We start from the raw sequence: 16,117 nt of genomic DNA, 5'->3' as shown, positions 1-16,117 counted from the left end.
AAAAGTACAAATTTACCCCGGGCCTGGATACGATGAGAGAGACAAGCTCAAATGGCGGATAGGTTACCTACGTACATGTACACCCAGATTCAGATTCACCAGTTGAGTACGAATTACTCTGATTATTAAGATATTTTAACTTTTTACCAGTGGGCTTGGTTACTTCGTTAACAGCAAGGCAGTGAGTGAGTTCCTTCATTTATAGTAGAGGGCACCTCTACAAAGGGAAACTTCATATTCTAGATTGAACATTAAACATTGCAAAGGGGCACCGAGGTAACGACTAGGGGCATGGAGACAAATATTAATTTAACTTTTTACAAGTGGGCTTGGTTACTTCATTCACAGCAAGGCAGTTTATTTTTCATTAGTTTGAGGGTCACCTCTTTGAGGAGAAACTTTAAAAGGGCTTCAAGGCAACAACTAGGTGCAAGGTCTCATAATTTGAAAAGTGAATAATTTATCCCTGTTTGCACCACACCTACTCAAGAGTGTGGAGGTCATAGGTCGCATAAGGTTCCCCTTTAATTAAGCTCAAAATGAGCACACAGTACAAAAAACCACTAGGCCTATATAAATGTAAATCGGTGAGCTATAGGAATTTCGTTTTTTGTTTCCACTCCAATTTATGTACGATACCCATCAAATGAATATTTATGATTGACTCTCATATCGCACAACCTTATCAATGGAATAATATAATATAGTTTTTTTCTCGTCCCATAAACCCATACCCTTCCCTGCAGAGTAATGCACAATCCAAATGTTTCCCTTCTCTCTTGATCAAAGGCATGTAAAAGGCAAAGAAAATTACCCTGCGTACCAAAGCATAAATTTTGTTTGATTTGATAAGGCTTTTAGCATTTTGCAAGCTATTAAATAAACACATTAGTGAGATACATACTGCATTAATACACCAGTATTTTTCTCTCTCTCTGAAAGGACATTATGTTACCCAAGGCTATCAGAGGATTAAAGGTGTAGACTGTTTGTAAAAATGTCAGCCCCTTTCTAACAAGAGCAATTTAGCAAGGGTCCCTTGCTAAAATGTAGCATGGCTGTAAAATTTTACAAATGTGAATGGACAACAATTGTTCTACTGTCCAAGTTCTCTTGCACAACCATTTACCTTTAAAGGCAGCGGACACTATTGGTAATTGTCAAAGACTATAGCCTTTACAGTTGGTGTATCTCAACATATGCATAAAATAACAAACCTGTGAAAATTTGGGCTCAATAGGTAATCGAAGTTGCAAGATAATAATGAATGAAAAATAACCCTTGTCACACGAAGTTGTGTGCGTTTAGATGGTTGATTTCGAGACCTCAAGTTCTAAATCTGAGGTCTCGAAATCAAATTCGTTGAAAATTACTTCTTTCTCGAAAACTATGGAACTTCAGAGGGAGCCGTTTCTCACAATGTTTTATGCCATCAACCTCTCCCAATTACTCGTCACCAACAAAGGTTTTATCCTAATAATTATTTTGAGTAATTACCAATAGTGTCCACTGCCTTTATGACTGCCCTGGGAAAGTAATAATTCTTGATTTGATATGTTGTAAATTATGACAGATTGTTTTTATATCATAAATGTCAACGCCTGTGTAGTGGTGTAACAGCTGAGAGCTTCTAAGCAATTTTTAGGTATACAACTTGTTTAACATTTTTTGTTCAACTGAAGATAAAATTGACTTTTGAGGTATGATGTACCATAAGTGAGTTCCATCAGAGTTGTGTGACTTGAGACTCGGGCTCACTAAGGATATAAATGAAGAGACCTTTATGAAACATTCACTGAATGTTAGTTTAAAGACCCTGGACACTATTGGTAATTGTCAAAGACAGTCTTCTCACTTGGTGTATCTATGCAAAAAATAACAAAACAAACCTGTGAAAACTTGAACTCAATTGGTTATCGAAATTGTGAGATAACAATGGACGAAAAAGTTGTGTGCTTTCAAATGCTTGAAATTAAATTTCATCTTGAAATTAAATTTGTGGAAAATTACTTCTTTCTCGAAAAGTACAATAACTCAGAGGGAGCCGTTTCTCACAATGTTTTATACTATCAACAGCTCCACATTACTCGTTACCAAGTAAGGTAATTTTTGAGACATTACCAATAGTGTCCACTGCCTTTAAACTCTTGCCTTCTTACCCTTTGATTTATCGATCACAAAACAGACTTGCTTGCCTACATGTATTTCTCCACCATTTACATGAATCCTATCTTAAAGGAACATTACAGAGTTGGTTGTTGCTAACAAAACAGTTTCTGGCAGTGTGCACTTTATGTAATCCATCATATACATAAACTGACAAACCTATAGAAGTTTGAGATCGATCGACCATCGGGGTCACGAGCGAATAGTGGAAAACTGGTTACAAATTTTGCATTGCATCGATGCCCAAACAAAAATGAATAAAACGTCACTGAGAGATAAACTCCAAACGCGAAAATAGATTATTTATTTCTCATCAAATATGACATTTCAGACAGAAATACTTCAAGGGATGTTTTCTAGTACCATCATCATTAGACCGTGTAAGTTTTATGTGATCTTCACTATTTTTGTTTCTTACTAATTCTGTAACGTTCCTTTAAGTGGAATACACTTTGATTCTGCACTAACCCTGATGCATGACTGAGCACGTATCCTCTGGACTGGCTGGATGACCACTGCATTATTTCCCAATTCTACATTATAAGGATTACATGTGTAGGACTCTGAAAATCTTCAAGTAATTTAATTACACTACAACGGATTTTCCTTGCATCCCATTGTGATGTAGCCACGCATTATACACGGGCCAGCTTGACCAGCTCTCATTGTATAGAATCATTTTATATCACACTACTCAAGCCCTTTTCAAATTACAGAGGCCAATTCCCAGGAAATGAAATCCCGGCAGGGCATGATTTCATCCAGCACATTTGCATAGCCATAAATTTCAAATGAACAGATTTTGTGCACACTGACTGCTAAAATTTAGTAGCAAATGATGATTTTTGAGTTAGCAACCGACACATTTTGGCGTAGCATTTTGCTCTAGCTGCTATACAAGGGAAATCGTTCACTATCCCCAGTAGACTGCAGCCCCACCACCTACCCAAATTCGTTTCACACTAATGCAATTTTCCTTGGCATGCTATTAACCTAGGTTTTTTTTAAAAATCTTTTTACATAAACTGTATCACTTTGAAGTGAAATTATTCTCAACATTATGTCTACTATCAAACAAAAGCTGTGGTACTTTTCAAGTAAGTTTGATTGGCATTAAGAGTGATTACCCAACTGCCTACCCTTTAAGAGATTCATAGCTATGGCCTGCACGGATGTTTGACGGAAGATCATTCCATAACAATAACATGGGAGCAACAACAGAGAACTAAAATAAATATTTTGTTCCTATTTTATAGGGCCCAATTTCATATAGCTGCTTAATCACAAAATAGCATGTCACGTGTACAATCTGTGACTGGTAACCTGCTTTCTTCTGCTAAGCGGGAAATTTTTAAGCACTATTTTCTGCTTACGCGACTCTATGAATTGGGCACAGATGCTATCACTTAGGCATATATATATTTCCAGTGATGACATTGACCTATTTATGAATGAAGTGGATACGGAGTCTTTGTGAGTGGTGAGCTACAAGAACAACTCCTTTTGATAAAGGAAGAGATTACACAGGACCTAATAAGAACCTCGTACCCTACTCTTGTGAATAGTTTACTGATCAAAATTAAGATAATACGATACAATGAAAGCTGCAGACTTCACAGGCTGGTTTATATATGCAGGGCACAAATTCATGGCTCTGCTTCCCGCCAGATTCTTTGCTTACCCGCTGCTGGGCAAGCATTTTCAAGAATTTCTGCACTAGCAGTGAAAGCAAAGAATGCCTAGGAACATGAAGTACGCATGTGCACAGCAAAATTCCCTGCTAGCCAGTGAACTACGCTAAACCTTAAGTGCATAATTCCCTTCTTCTGCAAGCGCCAATTCTTTGCTTGGGAACAGTAAGCAGAGCCGTATAGGCCTAATGATGCCCTGGACTTCACTGAAATTCTAGACTTTCTTAAGTTTTTTTTTACCGTACTTCTTACACCAGAGTTGCCAACATTTGCATCTTGTATCAGGAAGATATTGTACAACAATCAGGTTGGTATTTAAAAGTTGCATTCAACATACTAGGGACAAAGTTTCCACAATCACAGGGTTTTTGTTTTGTTTTAAATCTGCTCATTAGGACATGAAAAGATTGATTATCAGGGAACTTTCTGCAGAATCAGGTAGAGTTGGCAGCTCTCCTTACCCACAAACAAGTACAGTAGTGTGTATTTGATTGTCTCAAATTCCAGAATGCGTGACATGTTTGCGTGACAACTGCACACAAACACAGATCCAGTGAACATGCAGAAAGTTTTTGCCCCCAGCAGGTGCAGTAATTTGACAAATAAAGCTGCCTGATTTCACAGGGTCAGAGTACAAAACCAATACCACCATGCGATGGTTATAAGTGTTACACAATGTCGCATGGGGACAATGAGCATGCATTGGACTAAAACCCAAAGGTCACCTTGTACCATTTATAAATTGTCAAACTGTATTTTAATTAAAAAAATAAGCATTTGATAGTGCGTCATTACATTTTCTCATCAACAATAAAATTAGTAAACGGTTGACAATTACAGTCAAGCAAAAATGTTGTACCTGGAAATGTTGTGCACCAGGATTATATCATTTCACATGTTGTTTGACTTTTGGTGCTCAAAGTGTTGCACATACATGTACTTAGGACTTAAGTTGGGTGGTGGTGGGGGGGGGGGCTGATAGCAGAACACCACAAGCCCTCTTTTAGATACAAGTATGATGGACACAGTTGAAGCGCACTGTTTGTTTTGGGTGTGTACAGACAGATTTACCTAAATCAAACAATGCAATCATAATGTGTTCACCAACCTCAAAATGGCTAGATGGCTTCAAGTCTAAAAATTCATACCTTTTTCCCTCTCAATTACAGGGCCAATTCTTAAAACCTTTTTCCCTCTCAGTTTGATGGTTGTGTTTTAATTAGAGCCTACCTTATTATAAAAACCCTAAGAAAATACTGTAAGATTTGGGGTTATAAAATGTGTACATTCATTCACATAGTACTTGTACACACAGTTGTGCATGTATGTACAGCCTAGACTCTGAGACTCAAATAAAAATTGCAAGATTTCAATTTGTACTACTTTGTACTTCATGTTAGTGTGCATTCATGCCATGGGTTGTGTGGTCTTGTTTTAAAATCCAGTACACAGAAACTGCAATGTGTCGATTTTAAATAATTTGGAATAAGCTTCTATTCCATGGAACTGAAGATTATATTCATATATATACTAAAAAAAAAGTGCCCAATCATCAATTTTAATATTTCATACAGCGGTGTTGGGTTTTATTAGTCAATACATCCATCCTTCTAGTCAGAAGGCAACCTACATTTAACGAACTTAAAAATTATTGCGCGACAGATCCCTCTCACGGCATCCAATTAAAGTGACCTCAGGTCTGACCTTTGGGGGGGGGGCTTCTTCCTTCCTTTACACTTAATGCATTTTAGTCAAGGTACTGTAAGGCTCAGGCCCAAACCATCGCTCGGCTGGCCAATCATGCAAGGCGCTCAGAGACCCCCCCCCCCTTCCTTTGAGAAAGCAATCTGATTTTCGAGGGATATTTCTGCGTCAGTGTTATAACCGAGTGAGATAACTATTCCTTCAAAAGGGAGATTGTAAAGGCTTGTGGAGGTGGCCTATTCAGGCAAAGCCATTCAAGTCAAGCCGGCGTGGGAATCACTGAATACTTGCAGCTTCTTATATATTGATTGCTGTACAGTGTGTGCACGTTTAATTCTACCTCCATGGTTTAAGCATAGAGTAAGGACAGTCCTTACTCTATGGTTTAAGTCATCCACATTCAGTAGTGTGGATAAAGGGAGCTTGCACAGGTGACCACAATCACTTGGCAGTTTCTTGGTAACACCTTTCTCAATTGTTTGAAGTTTTGTACTTTGAGAGTGAATCCATGTGTGAATCTCTGAATATTCTCATCTCTGAACTTAACTCACTTCCAAATAAAGACAGATATTGCTTTGTATGGACTTGGAATGTTTGAAACCAAAATTGTTTTAGCTAGAGTAAAACATGCTAATCCATCAGTACATTTTATACTGGTTTGGTAGTTGTAAACTTTACTATGCTGTTGCAATTTGATGGATTTAGTGGGTCAAAATACATAGTGCTTCCAATGGGTCCTTCCTCAATGCTCCAATGAAGTGAGAACACATGTAGACTTGGACACAAATTCCGACATGCTCCAAACAAGTATAAGTAATAAAGGGGAATATGATGAAATTACATTGACATAGCGTCAGGCTTTAACGTAACATACATGTACACAACTGAGAAAAGAGGAAACAATACATACCGACTTGATACAGAACAGCCAAAAACAATGACAGTAGGGTAAGAAAATCCTTGGTCTGGTTTTATAATCCCACAGTGAACCGAGAGAGAGAGAGAGAGAGAGAGAGAGCCTTTATTTAAGCCAGGAGTAGGGCAATGTGGAGCTCAGTGGAGTATTCTCTTTGTGCTGGCAGCTAGCGAGCCGAAGTTGTGAACACGCTGTCACTGTCAATAATGTGGTCTGCTAGTCTGCTCTGGATGTACATGTATGGAGTGCTGCATGGACAGCCATCAGGAGCTTAACTGTTCAGCTATGTGGACTAGTCCATTCCGGCCAAAAGGGGGGTTTTGCTATCACGCCGGCCGGCTGCAAAGGCAAATTGTTATAGTGCACTCTGACGTTATGCAATTGTGAAGAGATGTCTGGCTCTGTGGTTTTCTGAATCAATAAGATATTTAGGCATGCTCCATCAATTTCTCCCTGGGAATTGTCACGGGATCCTCAGCATGGAAGTTGGGTTCATAATTGGCAAACACAATCCCATCATCGCCGCTCTATAGTCCCTGCATCATCCAATGAGGCCAGCTCAAGCGAAGGAGATGCTGGCTTTTACGTCTAGAAGATGCTGTTTACTCCTTGTACATGTAACTACACGCTAGTCTTAGAGTACTCCTTATTTAAAGACAAGAGCTTTATGGTGATTAAGGGAGAAGCGTTTGGACACAAAGTATCCTCATCGCTCAAATAATTCTCTCACGTGTGGCATATTTTATCATCGACAAGGCCACAATAAAAGATTAGACAAAAGATGCACTTACAGATTAAGATGATGTCTCTTATCACTTGACTCCTTGGATCTAATTCTACTCATGGATCTAATTCTACCTCCATGTAGAGACTTACTAAAATGCTCTAGAAAACTGTCCAAGGAACCAGACGTGTACTTTCCAAGGGGTGTGGTTTGCATCTCAGTAAAGACAATTTATAAGATGTATGTATGTGTAGCTGTTTCACTTGACTTCTAGTGGCTTGTGTAATGCTGCATTATGTAACTCTTGATAAAATGTGAGCAAATAATTGGGTTTTGAACAAAGACAAATTTAGTAGAGCTGGTTTTGAGCCAACAACCTCCAGATTAACATGTCAACTGAGCTATCTAGACCTAATGTTGGTGGTCTACCCTTTTTGTGATATCTTTATGCGGGGGTTTGTCTTAGAAAATGTCTTGGAACTCTTACCACACGCTGGTGACAAAGACCACCACAAAGTGCCATCTTACATGCATTGATTGCATGTTTTTGTTGTGTTTGTATAGCTGGTACTATCAGGAAATATCATGGCTTGTGTACTGTGGACTAGTTAATAACGTCCGTCGATGTCGTTTTTTTCCCATAACCGATATATCGAAAATTTAATATCGAGTATACTCGATATATCGAGTATTTCCCGCGCGCAAGATGGAAGCCTAAAAACACCACTTGGTATACTCATGGAGGTAGAAATATATATACCATAGACTGACAGTTTAATAGGGTTACATTTCAACCTGTTTTTGTCTGATCCCCCGAACTTGTTTGTAGTCCAAACAATTTCAGATTGCGTAGTCCCGCCCCGATTATTTCTGGTTTTACAACAAAATATGATCGCCACTACCGCTGGCTTGGCCAATTGGTGAACGCTCACCACAATTCTCGATTCGTGATTGGCCATGATTGGCCGTCTCAAAATGACACAGAGCCTTTGTGAGTTGTGTGACTCGCCGACATTAAGGTGTCAGTTGCCGATGCATTGACGTAGAAGTGTCAATCAAGTTGTACGACGGGCGCGCGGACTACCTTTACGGTTGAAAATGGTTGAGATAATCATCGAAAAAAAATCACTAGAAAGTCCCGCAAAACACAGACCTACCACTCAGCGATCACAATATACAACGCACGCAGCATGCAGTCACATAGTCTCCAATAAAGGCTCGTAGTCTTTTTACTTTGCATTCTATAACAAAGGCAAGAAACATTGAATGCTAGAACGCCCTCTATTGTCGAAATAACGCAGTGCATCACGCGATACCGCCTTGACCAAAGACTGCATGTGTCTGCGCATGCTTGGGCAAACGGGTTTTCCCCCCGAATTGCAATAACCATACACGCTGGTGTGCACGCTTAAACCGTACAACAGCATAGTCTTCGCTGGTACGCACGCAATAGCCGCTGACAGCGTAGTCTGCGAAGCATATAGTTCCTCGGAAATGTTAGCTTGTTTACCGAAAACAACACAACGTGTAGGCTTTATTTGACCAAAATGACGCCATTACGATACCTTGGATTGATAGACAGATTACTTTACTGTATAACGTAAGATTGTTTTCTTCCTTGTTTTGTTTTGTCTTGTTGATTCGGGGAAGTTTTTGCGGGTTATTTTTGCAAAGTCAATAATGCTGTGATGAAGACGCATTGATTTTGATCACATGCACAATGTAAACAGCTTAGGGCAGCAGCGGCGGTTTCTTTTGAGGTTTTACCGTGCGCTCGCCGCGGGGTCGTGAACTTCTCTGCGGCGGGCCAGCGGCTGATGGCGAAAACACAAAGAACATGCAGACATACTTGGTTGTAAAACGTATTTTATTTAATAGGGCAACTCAAAATGATGAAACTACATAACGACGACGGCTTTTCTAATACTCAAACACAGATTTCTTTTAAATAATCGGACACCCTTTTGGTATTTTCGATATCATTTAGGAACATCGAAATTTTCAAAACATCGAAATTTTCGATATATATCGAAAATCCGATATTACGATATGATTATAAAAGTGACATCGGCGATTTCGATGTCAAAAAAATATCGAGTTTTTGAGTATTTTCGATATATCGACGGACGTTAAGTCTTCACAGTACTTAGAGCCATTATACACTTTCGGAAAACAAGAAAAAGAAAAAAAAGGCCACAGATTTACAAATAACATACAGGGTTTACAGAAGGTAATGGTAAAAGACTTCTCTTGAAATATTATTCCATGAAATGCTTTACTTTTTGAGAAACATTAAAACAATTATCAATTCTCGACAATTACGGATTGTAGTAATTACATGTCATGACACGGCGAAACGTGCAGAAACAAGGGTGGGTTTTCCCGTTATTTTCTCCCGACTCCTATGACCGATTGAGCCTAAATTTTCACAGGTTTGTTATTTTATAATATAAGTTGTGTTACACGAAGTGCGGGCCTTTGGAGAATACTGTTTACACAAAGTGTCAAATGGCTTTAAGCAGCAGGCAGCATCAGAGTCCAGTTTTCTCCAGAAGATGATCAGAGCATACTGATCGAAAAGTCAAGTTGAAACCAACGGTTCTTTTCAGAACCACCCCAACTCTTTTTATATCGTATTTCCACCATGCAAAGTTTAAAATCCTACTTAACAGTGTCCTGTGGAATTTTGTGGGATGGTCCAGTTGGGCATGAGAGTTTACCGACAACGAAAGGGCACAACATAATCCCACTCTGAAAATAATCTCAAATACATTTAGCAACACAATTTTAAATAAAATTTCTTTTTGACAGTGAAGAACTGTTTATAAATGAACTTCTGCCTGTAAGCCATGGCCCTGTGGTCCCTTGTTAAAATATGCATTCAACAAATTCAATTTAACTAGAAAAGAAAAACAAAACAATTCTGTTAAAAAAGTTTTGGTAAATTTATAGATTTTTTAAGTACTGAAGTTGTATCCTTTCAAGGTAAAAACAGTATTTCAAGTTGGTGCTAAAGTTCTCACGTATTTTGTGTTATGAAAAGTACGATCTGAATTTCTCTCATGTTAAGAATTTGTTTATATAAACGTGGTCTTAATTTCTCTTTAGACATGGTAAGAACAGAAATTACACATCAAAATAATTTGACACAAACAAGGCAACAACTTTTGCAACCAACCCACAAATTACGAGCACTTATTTAGCCTTCAAATGAATTTATAGAATCTAGTAAAACTAAATGATTGGAAACAAATTGATCCTTATAGACAACAAGAATGCGCCCTTCCTTTAAAATAAGGCTTCGCCCTTTGATCCAGAACAAATTGATGAAGGCAATAAGAGAGAATAATTGAAGCATTACATTAGATGTTGGTTGTGACAGTTCATTTTGTCGTGCAGCCGTGCCGCAGTAAAAACCTGGACGGCCAGTTGTCTTTTTACGTTGGCGTTCCAACTCACTTGACGCACAGCAATAATACCAAGTAATGGGGAAAATAGTGTACTATATGCAGGGCCTTGCACTAAGTACGTCATTCTCAAGCGGGAGCCAGCTCATAGCGTTTGCCTTGGTGGCTTCCCCCTACCCCCCCCCCTACTCAAAAGGAAAACGCTCCCATGGACATTCCAATTTCCTCAGTGAAGTTTGCTTACTGGGTAAAAGTACCTTGCCACTCACTGCTTAACATCTGCAAATGTATAAATACTTCAAGGAAAAACCTACAGAAAAACCTGTAGAAAATGTATTTGCTGTTCAAAGCACTGAAATATATCCTACATGGCCGGCTCTCCATTTTTAATTTCAACAGCATCTTATGAGTTATTTCCACCTTATGAGCTCATCACATCTTAAAACAAATAAAACTAAATAAAATAAAATTGTCTACTCCATCTCATATCTAATGACCACCCCCCCAAAAAAAAAATATTGAAAAAAAAAATAAATAAATAAAATAAAATAAATAAAAGCACCCCACAAAAAAACCCAACCACCAGACCACAAAACCTAAACACAGAACACAATCCCAAACCATTCTGGGCATTACTTATTACTCATCACCACCATCAAAAGTGTACAGCCATTAATTGTTTGATTAATAACTAATGGCTTCGGCAGATAGACATTTAGACTCATTTGCATTTGAGAATAGCATCCCCTGATCAAACAAAAGAGAACATCATTGTTAAATATCCACGAATAAAGCGAGAGTGATGCTTTGTAATTACTGGCACACCTCAGTAACACATTATCATCGTGCTTTCCAGTATATAGAAATGAATAAAACTCAGGCATGATTTTTCTGGAAGCTATCCTTGACCGGAGGGGTGGATTTTCTTTCTGCATCATGAACACCTGAAGACCAAACCATATTTGTTCTCTTTCAATTTAGACACCCTGCAGACCTTTAGGGTGGCTTGGACTCATTATTCGCAACAAAAAACCTCCCTATGAATCTTACTTTTTAAAGGGTTTTGATATCATTTGTAGATCAAGTTTTCAGCTCACAGTGAAAGAAGAAGTATGTAATATAAATTACCTGTAAAGGTGTTAGCCACATTAGTCATAAAGTTTTTTGAAAAGAAAAAAAAATCACAGAGCAATTTTCGGGAGAGTTGCATTCCGTTGTACATGCTTAAATAATTTTCGTCTCACTAGTCAACCAGATTTTTTTTTTTATTATTTGTTTTACGCATTTCTCAAAAACCACAGTACCTCAGCAAGGAAAGAGAAGCTTTCTACATGTCATCATTACCTTTAAACTGTGAAAGTTAAATGTAAATCTGTGGGCATTTGTGTTTTGTGTCATACAAAAAGTCCCCAAACCCTTTAAAGACACTGGACACTATTGGTAATTGTCAAAGACCCCGAGTCTTCTCACTTGCTGTATCTCAACATGCATAAAATAACAAACCTGAAAAAATTTGAGCTCAATCGGTCATCAAAGTTGTGAGATAATGAAATAAAAAAACACCCTTGTCACACGAAGTTGTGTGCTTAGTGATGCTTGATTTCGAGACCTCAAATTCTAAATCTGAGGTCTTGAAATTAAATTCACAGAAAATTTACTTCTTTCTTGAAAACTACTTACTTCAGAGGGAGCCGTTTCTCACAATAATTTATACTACCTACCAACCTCTCCCCATTACTCGCTACCAAGTAAGGTTTTGTGCTAATAATATTTCGAGTAACTACCAATGGTGTCCAATGCCCTTAAAACGACATAAAAACAGTAACTACAATAAAGGGGGGGGGGGGGGGGACAGACAAGATTGGTTTGATTGGTTACTCATAAAGTGGCCTGGTGTTCAAATTACTGTTACATGCCTCCACATTGCATGCCTAAGGCTAGTGATTTTTTTTAGAGTTGGGCCAGTAAATTCATATGACCAAACAAGCTGGGTCGGCTTGTGTTATTCAATTGAATTATACATTTGCTTGCCAAGAACTGCATCCTTTTATTAGTTTAACTTGATGTCATTGGCAGTCATACTCATGATATACAAGCACTTATCCACATGACAAGTAAAATAAATCTTTCTATAGTGCTTCTTGTTCAAATCAAAACAGATGATGAGCTAAACTATGCAGAAAGTATTTCTCATTATGATTCTGGGCTTCCGTTTCACAAAGCGCTAAGATTCATCTCAAGATGAGTTTGTCAGTATTACCATAGTGATTTGTATTGTGACATCACACTTTGCTCAGATATTAATATTGATACACAGTTCTTTGTGAAAACGGCACTGGTCTTATGCCAAAACTTCTGCCCCAAGTAATAAACCACAAGCAAAACTGACGGGGGTAAAGTTTTTGTAATTTTGGTTTGAATGACGACAGATCAACTTCAATGGGACTTGAACCTGTGACCTCTAGAATAATCCTGTGGCAACTGAACTATCTAGCCATAGGTTGGCAGTTTTCCTATTTTTGCCAATATCTTCTGGTCCAGTAAACATTTCGAGCAACGCAAGGTCTTGTTGATTTTACCCCCAAATTAGAGCACTGAAGACCCAGCGTTCCCACTGAGTTCTTACAATGTACACTTCAATGCCAAATCAACCGAACAGTTAACACATTTGTATTTATCCTTACACTTAGGCAATGTTAGCACTTCTACTCAATTGAAGAGAGAATGAGACCATGGACCAAAGAGCTAGCAAAGGGTGACAAAGCTGGCTGTTTAAGTTGATGATGAAATCAACCCTGTGAGGGCTAGCTTGCTAGTCTATTCTCTAATTAAAGACTACAAGGGGGTGACAATGCTGCTAGTTTTTCTCTCTGGACTACAATAAAGGGGCGGCAATGCTGCCAGTTTTGATGATGTAATTCTACCAGTGAGGACTAGCTTGCTAGTCTATTCTCTAATTAAACACTACAATAAAGGGGTGACAAGGCAATAACAATGCGGCCAGTTTGGATGATGTAATTCTACCAGTGAGGAACATCTTGCTAGTCTATTCTCTAATTAATGACTACAAAAAAGGGGTGACAAGGCTGGCAGTTTTTTATGATGTAATCCTCCCAGTGATGACTAGCTTGCTAGTCTATTCTCTAAGTAAAGACAAAGGGATAACAATGCGGCCAGTTTGGATGATGTAATTCTACCAGTGAGGACCATCTTGCTAGTCAATTCTCTAATTAAAGACTACAATAAAGGGGTGACAAGCCAGGCAGTTTTTATGATGTAATCCTACCAATGAGGACTGCTTGCTAGTCTATTCTCTAATTAAAGACAACGGGATTTAACAATGCGGCCAGTTTGGATGATGTAATCCTCTCTGCTAGGACTGGCTTGCTAGTCTATTCTCTAATTACAAGACTACAATACATGGCCTGGGAACCTTCCATATGGATAGTGTAGAGGGGGGCATGTTATCCGCTAAATAATCCATGCTCATGTTATTGTATATTGGCTGTAGGGGTGTTGCTAATGGTGCCAATGACAACAAAACAAGACAAACAACAGACATGAAGGAGGTTCCATTGGACTTTGGTGAAACAATAAGAGAAAAGGTATAGGGCCTAGATCCAGACAAAGAAGTAGGCCTACTTCCTGAGTGACATAAACAATTATTTTGTTGTTTACAATTTTCATGAGGAATATTTTCAAGGACAAAAAGGCAATCCATAGTTAGTTTTCATTAATGAAATGAATGCATTGTTCGTCATGGTCACGTAAAAATTGTGTTTCAATCATACGTCCGATGTTGAAGAATGTCTTTAAAGTGTAACTCGTCAGCTTAATTCTATGGATAGTATAAAACATAATGAGAAACAGCTCTCACTGAAGTAACTCAAATAATAAGGAAATTAGGTGGCCATCTTGCGCATACACCATTGATTTGTGTTGTTATATCGGGCCAAGTTACATCATTCGTTTTCATACAGTAAGCACCGGAAGATTAGCATATCTTTTCTCATGTTTTTGATGAGCAGCACTATGAAGTAGTAACCACACAGTAAGCACAAAATTGGCCGCTGGCGCTAAGCACCTCTATAAAATTGGGCCATGCATTTAACCTCTCCCGATGGTCACATCCTACAACTCTTGGTATTGGGTCAATGAAAGGAACAATGGTCAATGTCCAATTCAAGGCAGCGTGGCTGTATGGGACTAACAACATAACAACAAGTCAGTTAGATGTCACCTACATCCCAGACCAACTTGGTGAAGACTAAACAGATGTGGGTCATGGTCGATTCCGGGCTGCAGGATGGGCTTGATTGCTACGAGTCCAGCTTTTTACCCTTACATTGTACATCAATGTGTGTGTGTTTGAACTGTATACTCAGTTCTGTGAAAAAAAAACATATTCAGGCCTGATACTTCACGGAGGCAATGTAGGCGATTGCCTCCGTTGCCTTTTGCCAGTGCCTTGGTGCCCTTGAATTGAAATGCTCCAGTAGAAATTTACAATTTCCTCATAGGGTGCCCTTTGCCAGAGAGAAAATGCCTTGGTGCCCTTGCCCTTTCAAAAACGAAGCATACATGCCTGCATACTACTTACGGATTTGAGCCCTTTGCAATTCTAGAGCAGTGTCTAGCCAACTACACGCAATTGCCCAGTAGCTAGAGGCAGTACGAATCCTATATTTAATCCTATACAAATGTAATTATAGGACAACATTTATACATGTACATGTACAGCAGACCTACATTATAACTGCAAAAAAAAAACCCCAAAAACAGGAAGGTGGTTAATAATGTGATAACATTTTGTTCAGATTATTTTTTTTGTTCCCTCTGGTTTCAGCCGCGCCTACGCAAATTTAATTTCAAGGTTACTCTAACAATAGCTGGTACATGTAAAGCATTACCGTGTCATTATATGTAGATTGGTATGTATTGTAGGTGCTGTGAGTGGAATCAACCATCTGTAAAATACCTCCAGGTTGAAATGCTGACACACCTAGTTACATCCATGGAGGTAGAACCATGGGTTTTTAAAAGGATTTTGGTACTTTTTTTTTGAAACACAAAACATAATGTCCACAGATTTCAGTAAACTGACTCAGTTTGAAGATAATGATGGTAGAAAGCTTCCCTTAAAATTGTACTCGCACCTCAGCAAGTAATATTATAAAGGAAGCATTCTACTATCATTATCTTCAAACTGTTTACGTTTAGTGTAAATCTGTGGACATTGTGTAAAAAGTACCCAGACCCTTTAATGTGTACACTTGAATCAAAGAGCAACTCAAACACATCACAGTGTAGAACCTGCCACTATGGTAATGCCCATCTACGTGTACATTATGGAGCTATAGCACCACGTCTACCATGTACATGTACCTCAATTTCATGAGCCAATTAGCATATTATGTAATATTTAATTCATGGTAGCTTGTACACTTGTACAAGAATATGTTTACACTAAGCTTTTTACATAATAAATCAATAGAGTAGAGCAGTCTCC

At 38.5% G+C, this 16,117-nt stretch overlaps 1 protein-coding gene across 20 annotated transcripts in view; it reads right to left on the bottom strand.

Moving 5' to 3' along the window:
• The window catches only part of LOC117291515 (CUGBP Elav-like family member 2), a 97,847-nt gene extending 91,134 nt beyond the window's left edge, over nucleotides 1-6,713 (bottom strand). For 6 of the 20 annotated variants that reach the window (XM_033773265.1, XM_033773264.1, XM_033773271.1 and 3 more), the window contains exon 1: nucleotides 6,472-6,710. The gene's annotated coding sequence lies outside the window, so the exon portion shown is untranslated. Of the gene's footprint in view, nucleotides 1-6,471 lie in introns of all 20 variants that reach the window. The other 14 variants (XM_033773269.1, XM_033773273.1, XM_033773277.1 and 11 more) reach the window with 7 other exon arrangements.
• Nucleotides 6,714-16,117: the final 9,404 nt, after the last annotated feature.

This window comes from Asterias rubens, chromosome 6 (genome assembly GCF_902459465.1).
Source record: "Asterias rubens chromosome 6, eAstRub1.3, whole genome shotgun sequence".
NCBI classification, from domain to species: Eukaryota; Metazoa; Echinodermata; class Asteroidea; order Forcipulatida; family Asteriidae; genus Asterias; species Asterias rubens.
The sequence above is the reverse complement of the archived record's forward strand: the minus strand, read 5'-3'. Positions and strand labels throughout refer to the sequence as shown.